General features: G+C 53.1%; 1 protein-coding gene across 1 annotated transcript in view; it reads left to right on the forward strand.

The window, feature by feature from the left end:
• Positions 1-2683: 2683 nt before the first annotated feature.
• The window catches only part of SCN5A (sodium voltage-gated channel alpha subunit 5), a 100519-nt gene continuing 93381 nt past the window's right edge, over positions 2684-9821 (forward strand). The window contains exon 1 of the mRNA XM_008053200.2: positions 2684-2730. The gene's annotated coding sequence lies outside the window, so the exon portion shown is untranslated. The remainder of the gene's footprint in view (positions 2731-9821) is intronic.

Raw genomic sequence — 9821 nt, forward strand, 5'->3', positions numbered from 1 at the left:
TGTGTTCCAGAGAGCGGGGGTGGAAGGCTGGTCGAGCAGGGCTGGCAACGGGGAGGAGACAAGCACCCCGTTTCTCAGGGCGCGGGGGAACCGTCCGTAGGGGCCGTCCTTTCTGTAGAACGAGACCTCTGCGCGTTCTGACTGGAGAGAGGTCTCTGTGTGTTCTCGCGGGGGAGAGATCTGCGTGTGCGTCCTGTCTCTGCGTGTTTAGACCACGTAGGGATCTTGGTGCCCTCTGACGCCCTAAAGGAGCCGCTCCCCGCTATCTGGTCTCTGTGTCCCTGAAAGAGGAGAGATCTCTGTGCGCTGAGATTGGGGAAGAGTTCTCTGCCCTCCTCTCTCTGACCTGGACAGATCCACGCACCCTGACAGGTGGTGGCTCTCGACCTCTGTTACTTGACCGCTTTGGTGGTGCCCTGGGAGGAAGTGGAGGGGTCTCGCCTTGCCCGAGGGCCCGCCCGCTGGTGGGGGCCGGAGGAGTGGGGACTGGTGCTGGTGGTGATGAGGTGGGGGAAGGGATGCTGGGGCCAAGGCCTGGCTCTGGGCCTGCCTCGCAAACACCTGTTGGAGGGCAGCACACCGCAGCACCAGGAAACCATGACTGAGACGGTGGCAGGACTCACTCCTTTCTCCTTAGTGCCCTGAACCCAGCCCAGGCCGTGGGATCAGTCTCCTCCGTCTCCTCCTGAGGTTCTGGGCCTGCAGTCCATTCCCCAGCTGTCTGCTCAACTCCTGCCGAGACCCCAGGCACCTCTCCCTGGGAGCCTAGGCAGCACCACCCAGACAGGCACACTGCATGACCTCCAGCATGCCGGGCACCTCCGCCCTCTCCCAGGTTCCCATGCTTCTGCGGGATCTGCAGAGACCCTCACCCTGGGAGCACAGGCCCTCGCCGCTCCCCTCAACTCCATCTCCTTGCTCTCATCTTCACCCAGTTAGGCTTGGGCAGGTGCCCGTGAGCTGGTGGTCATGAGCCAGAGGGTGGGATGAGGGTGGGTCAGGCTGCTGTCACAGGAGCATGGGGAGGGGAGGCAGACAGTCAGGGTGCGGAGCAAAGATTCGGTGCTAGAATGCCCAGCCCCATGCAGAAAAGTGCCTCCTTAAGCTTTTAGTCTAATCCTGTCATCACCACTGTGCTTTACAGGTAGGGAAACTGAGGCCCAGAAGGCCTCAAGGACTTATCAAGGTTGCCTAGAGAATCAGGGCGCTCCTCTGTGTGAAGACCCCTTGACTCCTTTCTCCTGTGGGCCAAACCAGCCTAAAACTGACCAAGAGGGTCTGAGCAGAAGGGGAACTGGCCCTGGGGTGCCAAGAACGAGCACTCAGACCTACTTGGTGTGGGCAGCTGCCATGCTCTGGGGTGCTCAGCCCCGTCTCTGTGTGGTGAGCAAAGCTCCTCTGGAAAGATTCCAGGATTGACTCACTCAGCATGAATATTGAGCTTGGAGGAGTGGTGGGAAACACCAGAGACAGCTGGGGATGGGAACACAGGGGAGGTTGGTGCCAACCCAAAGAGAAGGGAGTCCTGAGGGTAACCTGGGATAGTGGTAAATGGCAGTCCCTGTTCTGTTCACAGGAGGTGCTGATTCTTGAGACGTTTATTGGAAGGGTGTGCCAGAGTCCACTCAGAGGAGGGATGATTACCTTTGGCCCGAAGAGTCAAGGGAACTTTTCTAAGAAAAATAACCTTCCACTGGGTTTTGAAGGGTGAATAGGAGTTTTCTAGGCAAGAACTGTACAGTCTAGTCATCAGGAATAGTATGTACAAGAGCACAGAGGTGTGAAACGGCACAATTATTGGTTGAGTGATCTGTTGGATCCCATGGTTGAGGGAGAGAAGAGCCAAGTTAAAGCCAAGGTCACAGTCACGGGGGCCCTTGTGAGCTCTGCTCAGGAATTGGGAATTTATCCTCAGTAATGGTACTAAAAATAGCTAACATTCACTGAGTGCTTTCTGCAGGCCAGACACGGTGCTAAGCGCTTTCTTTATAAGGCTCATCTCATTGAATCCTCGCATCAATCTGGAGGTAGAGACCATCATAATGGCCATTTTGCAGATGGTGAAACTGGAGGCCCAGAAAGGTTACCTAGCTTTTACCTAGCTTGCTCACTGGCATACATATACTAAGTAGCAGAACTTGGGTTTGAGCCTAGGTGTTTGCACATCTGCTCTGCATTGTACCACCTCCCCAGCACAGACCATGGGTGCCGTCAAAAGTCTTTCCATTGGAGAAGTGGCTGGCAGGTGACCACAGGGAAAAGAACTTGCAGCAGTCCATCTTCCTTCTCTGTTAAGTGACATCCCTAACTTCGATGGCTCACAGAGTGAGGTACACTGCCCCCATGTCACACCATTTTGAGAAGGGACTGGCAAGTCTGACGAAGAACAAAGGAGAAGTGACGGGTGTTTCAAGGTTCTAATGTGAGCCTGTAGTGCTTGCAGGGAGAGATGCCAACATCTAGCAGGTAGTGGGGGTCGGGGGGGTGGAGTCCTGGAAGGAAGGCAATCTGGGCTGAGATGGAAGCTTGGAGACTTTGGCAGAGGCTGGGCATTGGAGTTATGGCACTGAATTAGATTGCCCAGCAAGAATGCAGCCCCATGGTCCTCAAGTCTGGTGACATTAGCATCACTTAAATAAAAATACCTGTGTCCAGGCTCCACCCTCAGACATGCTAGTTCATTTGGCCTTGGGAGGGGGCCTGGACATCCGTAGATTTGAAAACACTCAGGTGATTCTGATGTGGTAAGCGGGTGAGAGGGAAGAGGGTTGTGTCAAGAGCCTAGAGGCACTCCAACAATCGAGGCAGGAGAAATCTACAAAGAAGCCTGGGAAGGAACAGCCAGAGGTAGGAGAGAAACCAGGAGTAGGAGGCGCCGCAGAAGGCAAGGAGAGTGCATGTCTCGGGGAGGAGGGGGAGGCCCCCGTTTCCTTCTGCTGAGTGTCTTAAGATGATACATTCGAGAAGTTCATGGATAGATAGAAAAAGAATGAATAATTTAAAGAGAAGTGCCCATTAGATTGAGCCACTGTGAGGGTGCTGGTGACCTTGGCAGGAGAAACTCCGCTCTCGGCGTCCATAGAATGGGATGCCCAGCACAGATGGGTTCTTGTTGAATGAATGCATGAACGAATGAACGAATGATTTGGTGGGAATGGAAGCCAGTTTGGAGTGGGTTGAGGAGCGAGCCAGAGGTGAGGACGTGGAGACAGCATGTGTAGACAGCTCTTTCAAAGAGTTTGATGGTTGAAGAGGGAGGAGAGAGATAGAAGGGAGCTGGCGAGGGTGGGGTCAAGGGAGGGTTGTCGGGAGAGTCTGAAGTGGATGCCGTAGGCGCATGTTCGTGCGGCTCATCCATGTACGGTGCTTACGGGGGAAAGCCTTTCCCTCAGAGATGTGTGAGTCGAGACTGTGTCGGTGGGGTGTGCCGTGGTGACAGTGTGTCCAGGGGCAGTCGGGGAGGCCCAGGGGACATGGCTCTTCCTGTGAATCTCCGAGAGGGAGATTTCGATGTCAGGGACTTCGAGGTGGGCAGTAAGGGGAGGGAACCTTTTCTCTGAGGAGAGGAATGTTCCAGAAAGCTGTATTTGGAAACAAGATGAGGTATCCACGGTGACAGAATTTGGAGTAGAGGGGCTGGAGTAAAAGTCCTGAGGCTAAATGCACAAAGCAGGCAGAGAGAGGAGAAGGCAAAGCCAGTGGGCAGCCTGTGGACAGAGGCTGGTCGCCGCGGGGAGCAGAGCAGCTACAGCAGTGGCAGTGGCTGCACACTGAGCCTGGGCCTCAGTGCCTGCTGCCAGCCCAGGCTGCCCTGACGCAGAGCTCTGAGGCAGAGTTCGGCCTGGGGTGGTAGGGCAGAGCCTGGATGGGACATTCAGTGCCTTTGGGCCACGGAAGATTCTGCAAGATGTATGTACAAGATGTAGCAACTGCTCTTGTGAAGTTTATGTATGCTTAGGGAAAGATAGACTGGATACCACTAAACAAATAGATGCCGAAGATAATTTTAGATAGGGACTAATGCTATGCAGGAAGTAAATCAGGGTGATGCGATAGAGAGAGATGAGAATGACTCTAAACTGGAAGGTCAGGAAAGGACCCTTGAAGAAGTGACTGAACTGAGAGGTGAATAACAAGAAAGAACCAAACCTGAGGCCACCTGGGGAAAGACTGTTATGGAGGGAGCTGCAGGTGCAAAGGTCCTGAGGCAGGGGCAAGCTCCGTGACTGGAGCAGAGGGAATGCGGTGGGGATGGAGAGGTCCCATGCCTCCATTTCTGAACCCCACCTTCTCAGTGGACTGCCCCTTCGGTTATGTCCAGCTTACACCACTCGCCTCGGGCTGGCAGCAGTTCCTGGGGATGAGACTATTTTTAGACACAACTCTCCTCTCCGTGGGCCTAGAACATACCGTGTCTTTTTAAGATGATCAATATGGAATGATGCTATTTATAGAGACCCCACGTCAATTCCTGAAGCCTGGGACCCCCAAATTGGGGGGGCGGGGGGAAATGTCCAAGGACCAGGCTTCGTGGGTCAGATACCATGGCTGGCACAACATCGGGGCCATCTGACTTACAGATTCCTTGAATCTTGTGTCACCTTTTCTGCCTGCCTCACCCCTTCCCGTGGGCTGGGAAGGCAGGTACCCAGAGCCTCCCTTACAACTTTATTTCCCAGAGGGGTACCTGGTATACCCCAAATCTCAACCGAAAATTTAATTGTGATTTTTGAAGCCAGAGTCTTATAGAACTGTCTGTCAGCCTCTCTTGTCCATTCTTTACTCTGTTTACTCTTCTGGAGGGGAGGAAAAGGATACTGAAGCCCCTCAGGGCCTTGCAGGTTCACCCCACAGGCCAGAGAGAGATTTGCCCAGGACAGGGAGGATGTGAGGTTGGAGTTAGGGGCTCAGCCTCCCCAGTGGGAGGTGAATTTGACCCAGAGCAGCCGGGGAGGCTGCCTGGAGGAGGTGGAATGGGAGCCCAGCCATGGAGAATGCACGGAATTTGGAATCAGACCTAGTCTCCAAGCCTGTTGTTGAGAGAGAATGTTTGTGCTCTGAGGCTTGAGTCCTCTCCTCTTCAGTTTCTTCTCCTGATTAAATCTCCCAGGGAGGCAGTGGAAAGTCGTGTCCCCACAGGGGTATTATCGGAGTGGAGGGATGGGGTTGGAGCTGCTCTTGCTGCCTCTGTGTGAGCCCAGAAAGGTCCCTCCTCTCATCCACTCAGAGATCCCTCTGTCATCATCACTGAGGGCTTTTGCTGCCCTCCTTACAGCCCTGGCTGTCCCATAGGCTCAAGGTCAAGGTCATATGAGGATGCAGGCAGAGCTCAGCCCAAGACTTCACCCTTGCCCAGGGACCCCGTGCTTTCTGGGAATGGATTCTGAACAGTAGAAAGGCTTCTCCTGGCGTCAAGAAACTGGTAAACGCCTTTCTGGCAGATATCGATTCCTCGAAGGCCTGTGTGAAGGAAGGGCCTGACTCAAGAGGCAGTTTTCAAAGAGATGGCAGAACAGGAAAAAGTCATCTGGCTTCGGGCACCAAGTCAGTTCTCAGGCTACATGAGCCATCCCTCCATACTCAGGCCAGCCTGGGAGGTACCCTGCATGATCTAAGATGGGGGAGAAAATCAGACCATGAGAGGGACCAGCCCAGCCCAATCGATGCTCCCTGCCTGGCCATCAGAGCCCCAGCCTCATCGACCTGGGCCAAGAGCAGGAAGGGGACCCAGACAAGTCGCCCTTCAGAGTCGAAGTACCTACCCCAGGTTGCCCAGCTCTGCTGTCTCTGAGTGTGCTCCCAGTAAGAACCCCAGCGCCGAGTCCACTCATGCTGGGTGGGGCCCTGGAGACACTGGCTGGTGTGGGGGTGCCAGAAGATTGAGGACCAGAGGCCGCCTGCCACAACCCGACCTGAGGGGAAGAAAGCGCAGGAGCTCAGCCGGCCATTTGCAGCACCAGCCTCACCGCTGAGCTGGGTCGGATGCATCACAGACTGCCAGTTCAATCAAGCGACAGCTAGTTGCCAACAAAACTGGAAACCCAGGGAAAGCCCCCACTTGCTTGCTGAGCCTAGATGCCTGTTAGATGTATAATTGCTGAGCTTCTGTTTCAGGAAACGTCTGAGGCAAGGAGAGGAAAAAAAAAAACAACAACTCCCTAAGGATCTTTTGGGGCCTGCAGTCCCCAGAGATAACTGAACTTCGGGTCTCTCCTGTCCTCACCTTTCATGATCGAATTAAGTCCTTGTCCCCAGATAAGTAGTTGTGTTCCCAGTGCGTTGCACAGGTAGCTCAGATGGCACTGGCCAGCAAATGCAAAGTAAAAATCTCAAGAGCATTGTGTTGATCAAAGACATCCTGACACGGAAAAACCCATAAGGTAAGATTCCATATGCATGAACTTCTAGAACAGGCAAGGCTAATCTATGGTGACAGAAATCAGAGCTGTTGACTGAAAGAGATGTTGAGGAACTTTCTGAAGTGAGGGGAATGCTTCCTGTCTTGATTGGGTGGCAGTTACACAGATGTGCACATTTGTCAAAACTCGCCCAACTGTATACCTAAGGTCTGGGCATTTTCTTGTATGTAAAGTATACCTAAATTTAAAAGTTTATTAAGGAAAAAAGGGTTGCATATTTGGTTATACTCTATCAGGAGCACTTTTATGGCATAAATTTAGTGTTTTGGAGGATTGGCTTATCTTCCTCTGGACACGAAGAGACCATAGAGGGTAAGTTTCCCAGATTTCTATCTCCCTCAGTGCACACAATAAGTGCCCCATAAATGCCTCGGTTGCCATGGCGTCAGTACACAGTTCCCCCGCGAAGGCTTTTTCAGCTCAGGTATTGAGAAAACTGAGTTGGAAGGAATTGGGCAAGAGCGCTCTTTAGGATGCTGACTGCTGTTTCGGGCACCTTTGAGTGTCATGAGTGTTTCCTGGGCCATCGGTGGGCACCTTTCTGGCCTGATTATGTGCCCTTTGTGGGTATAGACAGAGATGGTACAGGGCCTGGGGCAGAAGTACCTCTGGGTAACTGAGCTTGTTTTTTGACTCTGATCCTCTGTGGTCTCAGGGTATTAGGTCATCCAGAGGCAGTACAAGGCTTTGGTTGACAATGCAGTGCCATGCAGCACATTGTAGGCTCCTGTACATGAACCTGGGGCTGACACACAAGCCCTCTGTGTGCCCTGTAGAGGGGGGACTCAAACAACCCAGGGGGATTTGTAGTTCCTCTGGCCTGGCATCCAGCTACTGCTGGACAGGCGATGGGTTGAATGAGCCTCTACCAAGCCCCTGACCCCCACCTTTACTGTGGGGAAGGGGCACCTTTAGGGGAACAGAGTGGCTGCCCCAGGCTAGTTTGTCCTTGGGAGGTGGGCTCAATGCAGAGCTCAGGCCAAAAGGCCGAAAGGCCACGTCAGCTCCCACCTCAGGAGGGGGCCTGGTCTTAGGGTCTCCCCTTGCACCCCTGCCTGGGGAATCACTTGGGCAGAGCAACAGATCTAAAGCAGGTGGGGTTCCTGTCAGCTGAATTAGCCTGGGCTTCAGCCTGGATGTTGGAATAAATGAGATGCAAATGCATGTAAATGAGGGCATCCCCAGCTTCTGGGGTGGGCGTGTTCGCCTCCACCTCAGGAGAGATGTGGATGATTCTGCAGGACTTACCAAGATTGCAGGAGGCGGGGACTGGCACTACAGAAGGACAGGCTTCCTCAGACTCTCCCACCTCCCCGAGAACTGGGCTCCAGACTGGACAGGGTTAATGTCTACGCAGCCTCAAAGGAGTGGTGCCTGCAGGAAGCCAGTGAGCTGAGGCCCCGTGCAAGCACGACCAATATGCCTTTGATCTGGGAGCAAGGACCTGAATGCACAGGCCGCCAGCACCAGCTGGCACCCCCACGGAGCCTTTGTCCAAGCCGTTAGCCCAGGACAGTCAAGACTGTGCAGATAATTGCCTGGGTGGGAGGGATGGTCTGAAACATGCTGTCGACCCCTCCCCCTCCCGCCCCCCACACCGTCCCAACCTGTGGCTTGTGCCTCCACAACCACCCATAGCCACTGCCAGAAACCAGGGTGGCCACTTTCTGGTCTGCTGAGGAGGACAGCACGCCTTCAACCCATTCCCCACCCTTCCTACACCCCCACCTCCACCCCTCCTCCACCACTCCAGAGACCAGCCTGAGGCCCGGCCCTAGAAGGTGGAATTCTATAAGGGTTTAGGGCCTAATGGCTGGAACTCTATGGCAGTGCCATCTAATAGAAATACAATGCAGGCCACAAATGCAAGTCACATATGCAATTTTTAATTTTCTAGCAGCTGCGTTTTGAAAAGTAAAAGGAAACCAGGGGAGTTAATTCGAACCCATTTTATTTAATCCAGCATCATATTATCAACCTAAATGAACTATTTAACTTGTCATCAGTATCAAAAATTATTAGTGAAATACTTGATATTCCCTGTCATACTAAGCCTCCAAGCGGGGCGGGTTTACAACAGCACATCTCAGTCTTCGCCAGCTGCATTTCAAGCCCTTGGTTGCCACATTTGGTGAGTGAGTGGCCGCCCTGTTGTTGGATGGTGCCCAAGCTGGAGAGAAAAACTGCTGGAAAATCGTTTCTGTCAGGAAAACTGCTGACTCTTTGGGCATGGGCAGAAATCGGCCAGGTCTCCCTGGGAGCATCTGCCCACACGTGGGCACTCGGGCTGCCTAGAGGGAGGACCAGCCTCAGCTGAGGCCATCGTGGGGTCAACGCGTAGCCTTGAAGTGGAGGTCACAGACTCGCTCCATCCAGGCAGGTGAGCCACAGGTAAGCTGTGGCCCTTTCAGGGCGGGAGGCATTGGAGTGCAGTGGTTAGGCTCATAGGCCTGGCTTCAGACGACCGGGGCTCACTTAATCTCTCCTAGTGTCAGATTTTCCATCTGTAAAATGAGAATGATAACCCCCCTCTCTCTAGGATTGTTGCAAGGATGAAGTAAGGTGATCCACAAACAGCACTTAGTGCAGTTGCTGGGCACATAATGAGCATGTGATACCACTGGGATAGCCCTTAGTCCGGTGCCCACACCGCCCAGAGTTGGGGGTAGTAAGGTCCAGAAAGCAAACCAGGCCATGGTGTGGGTTTGTGTCTGGACAATAGGAAAATTAATCTAGTGCTCATTCCTTCTTTCATTCCAGTCCCTGCTTTGGGAGATCAGGGCGAAATCCAAGGGGAGAGAGAGGCAGGCACGCAAGTCACCTCCTCTACCCTGTGCTGGGGCAGGTATGGGAATTTAAGTGTGCCAGGAACACAGAGAGAAAGAGCCAGCCGAGCGGGGGAGACTGGTGTGGACAACGAGGAAGGATCTCTGAGCTGGATGTCTTATAAGAACAATAATAGTAACATCAATAAGCACAATGACAACAACAACTGATATGCATTAAACACTTTCTGTGTGCCAAGCACGTGCAAATATCGATACATGTATGCCTCACAACAGCGCTTTGGAATAGATGCTATTATTAACCCCATTGTACAGATGGGAAAGCTGAGGAAGAGAAACATCAATTAATTTCCCCACAGACCCAAGGCAAATTAAGTGATGGGGACCAAATTCACGCAGGCAAGCCGGCTTCCAAGCACAGCCCTCACCACTTCCCTGTCCCACAAAGGAACAGGAACTCTCTAAGATGGGGAGGTGGAGAGGCCAGAGAGGGTGGCAGAGATGGATACAGGGCCAGGTTATTTGACCCATTTGATTGAATTTCCTTCCAAACCACCCTGGAGTCTCTTTGTTGATGAGCATCCCCCATTCTCTCATCATCACCTGTTGACTTAGG

This window comes from Carlito syrichta, unplaced genomic scaffold, assembly GCF_000164805.1.
Source record: "Carlito syrichta isolate Samal-C Ts95f unplaced genomic scaffold, Tarsius_syrichta-2.0.1 Scaffold287955, whole genome shotgun sequence".
NCBI classification, from domain to species: Eukaryota; Metazoa; Chordata; class Mammalia; order Primates; family Tarsiidae; genus Carlito; species Carlito syrichta.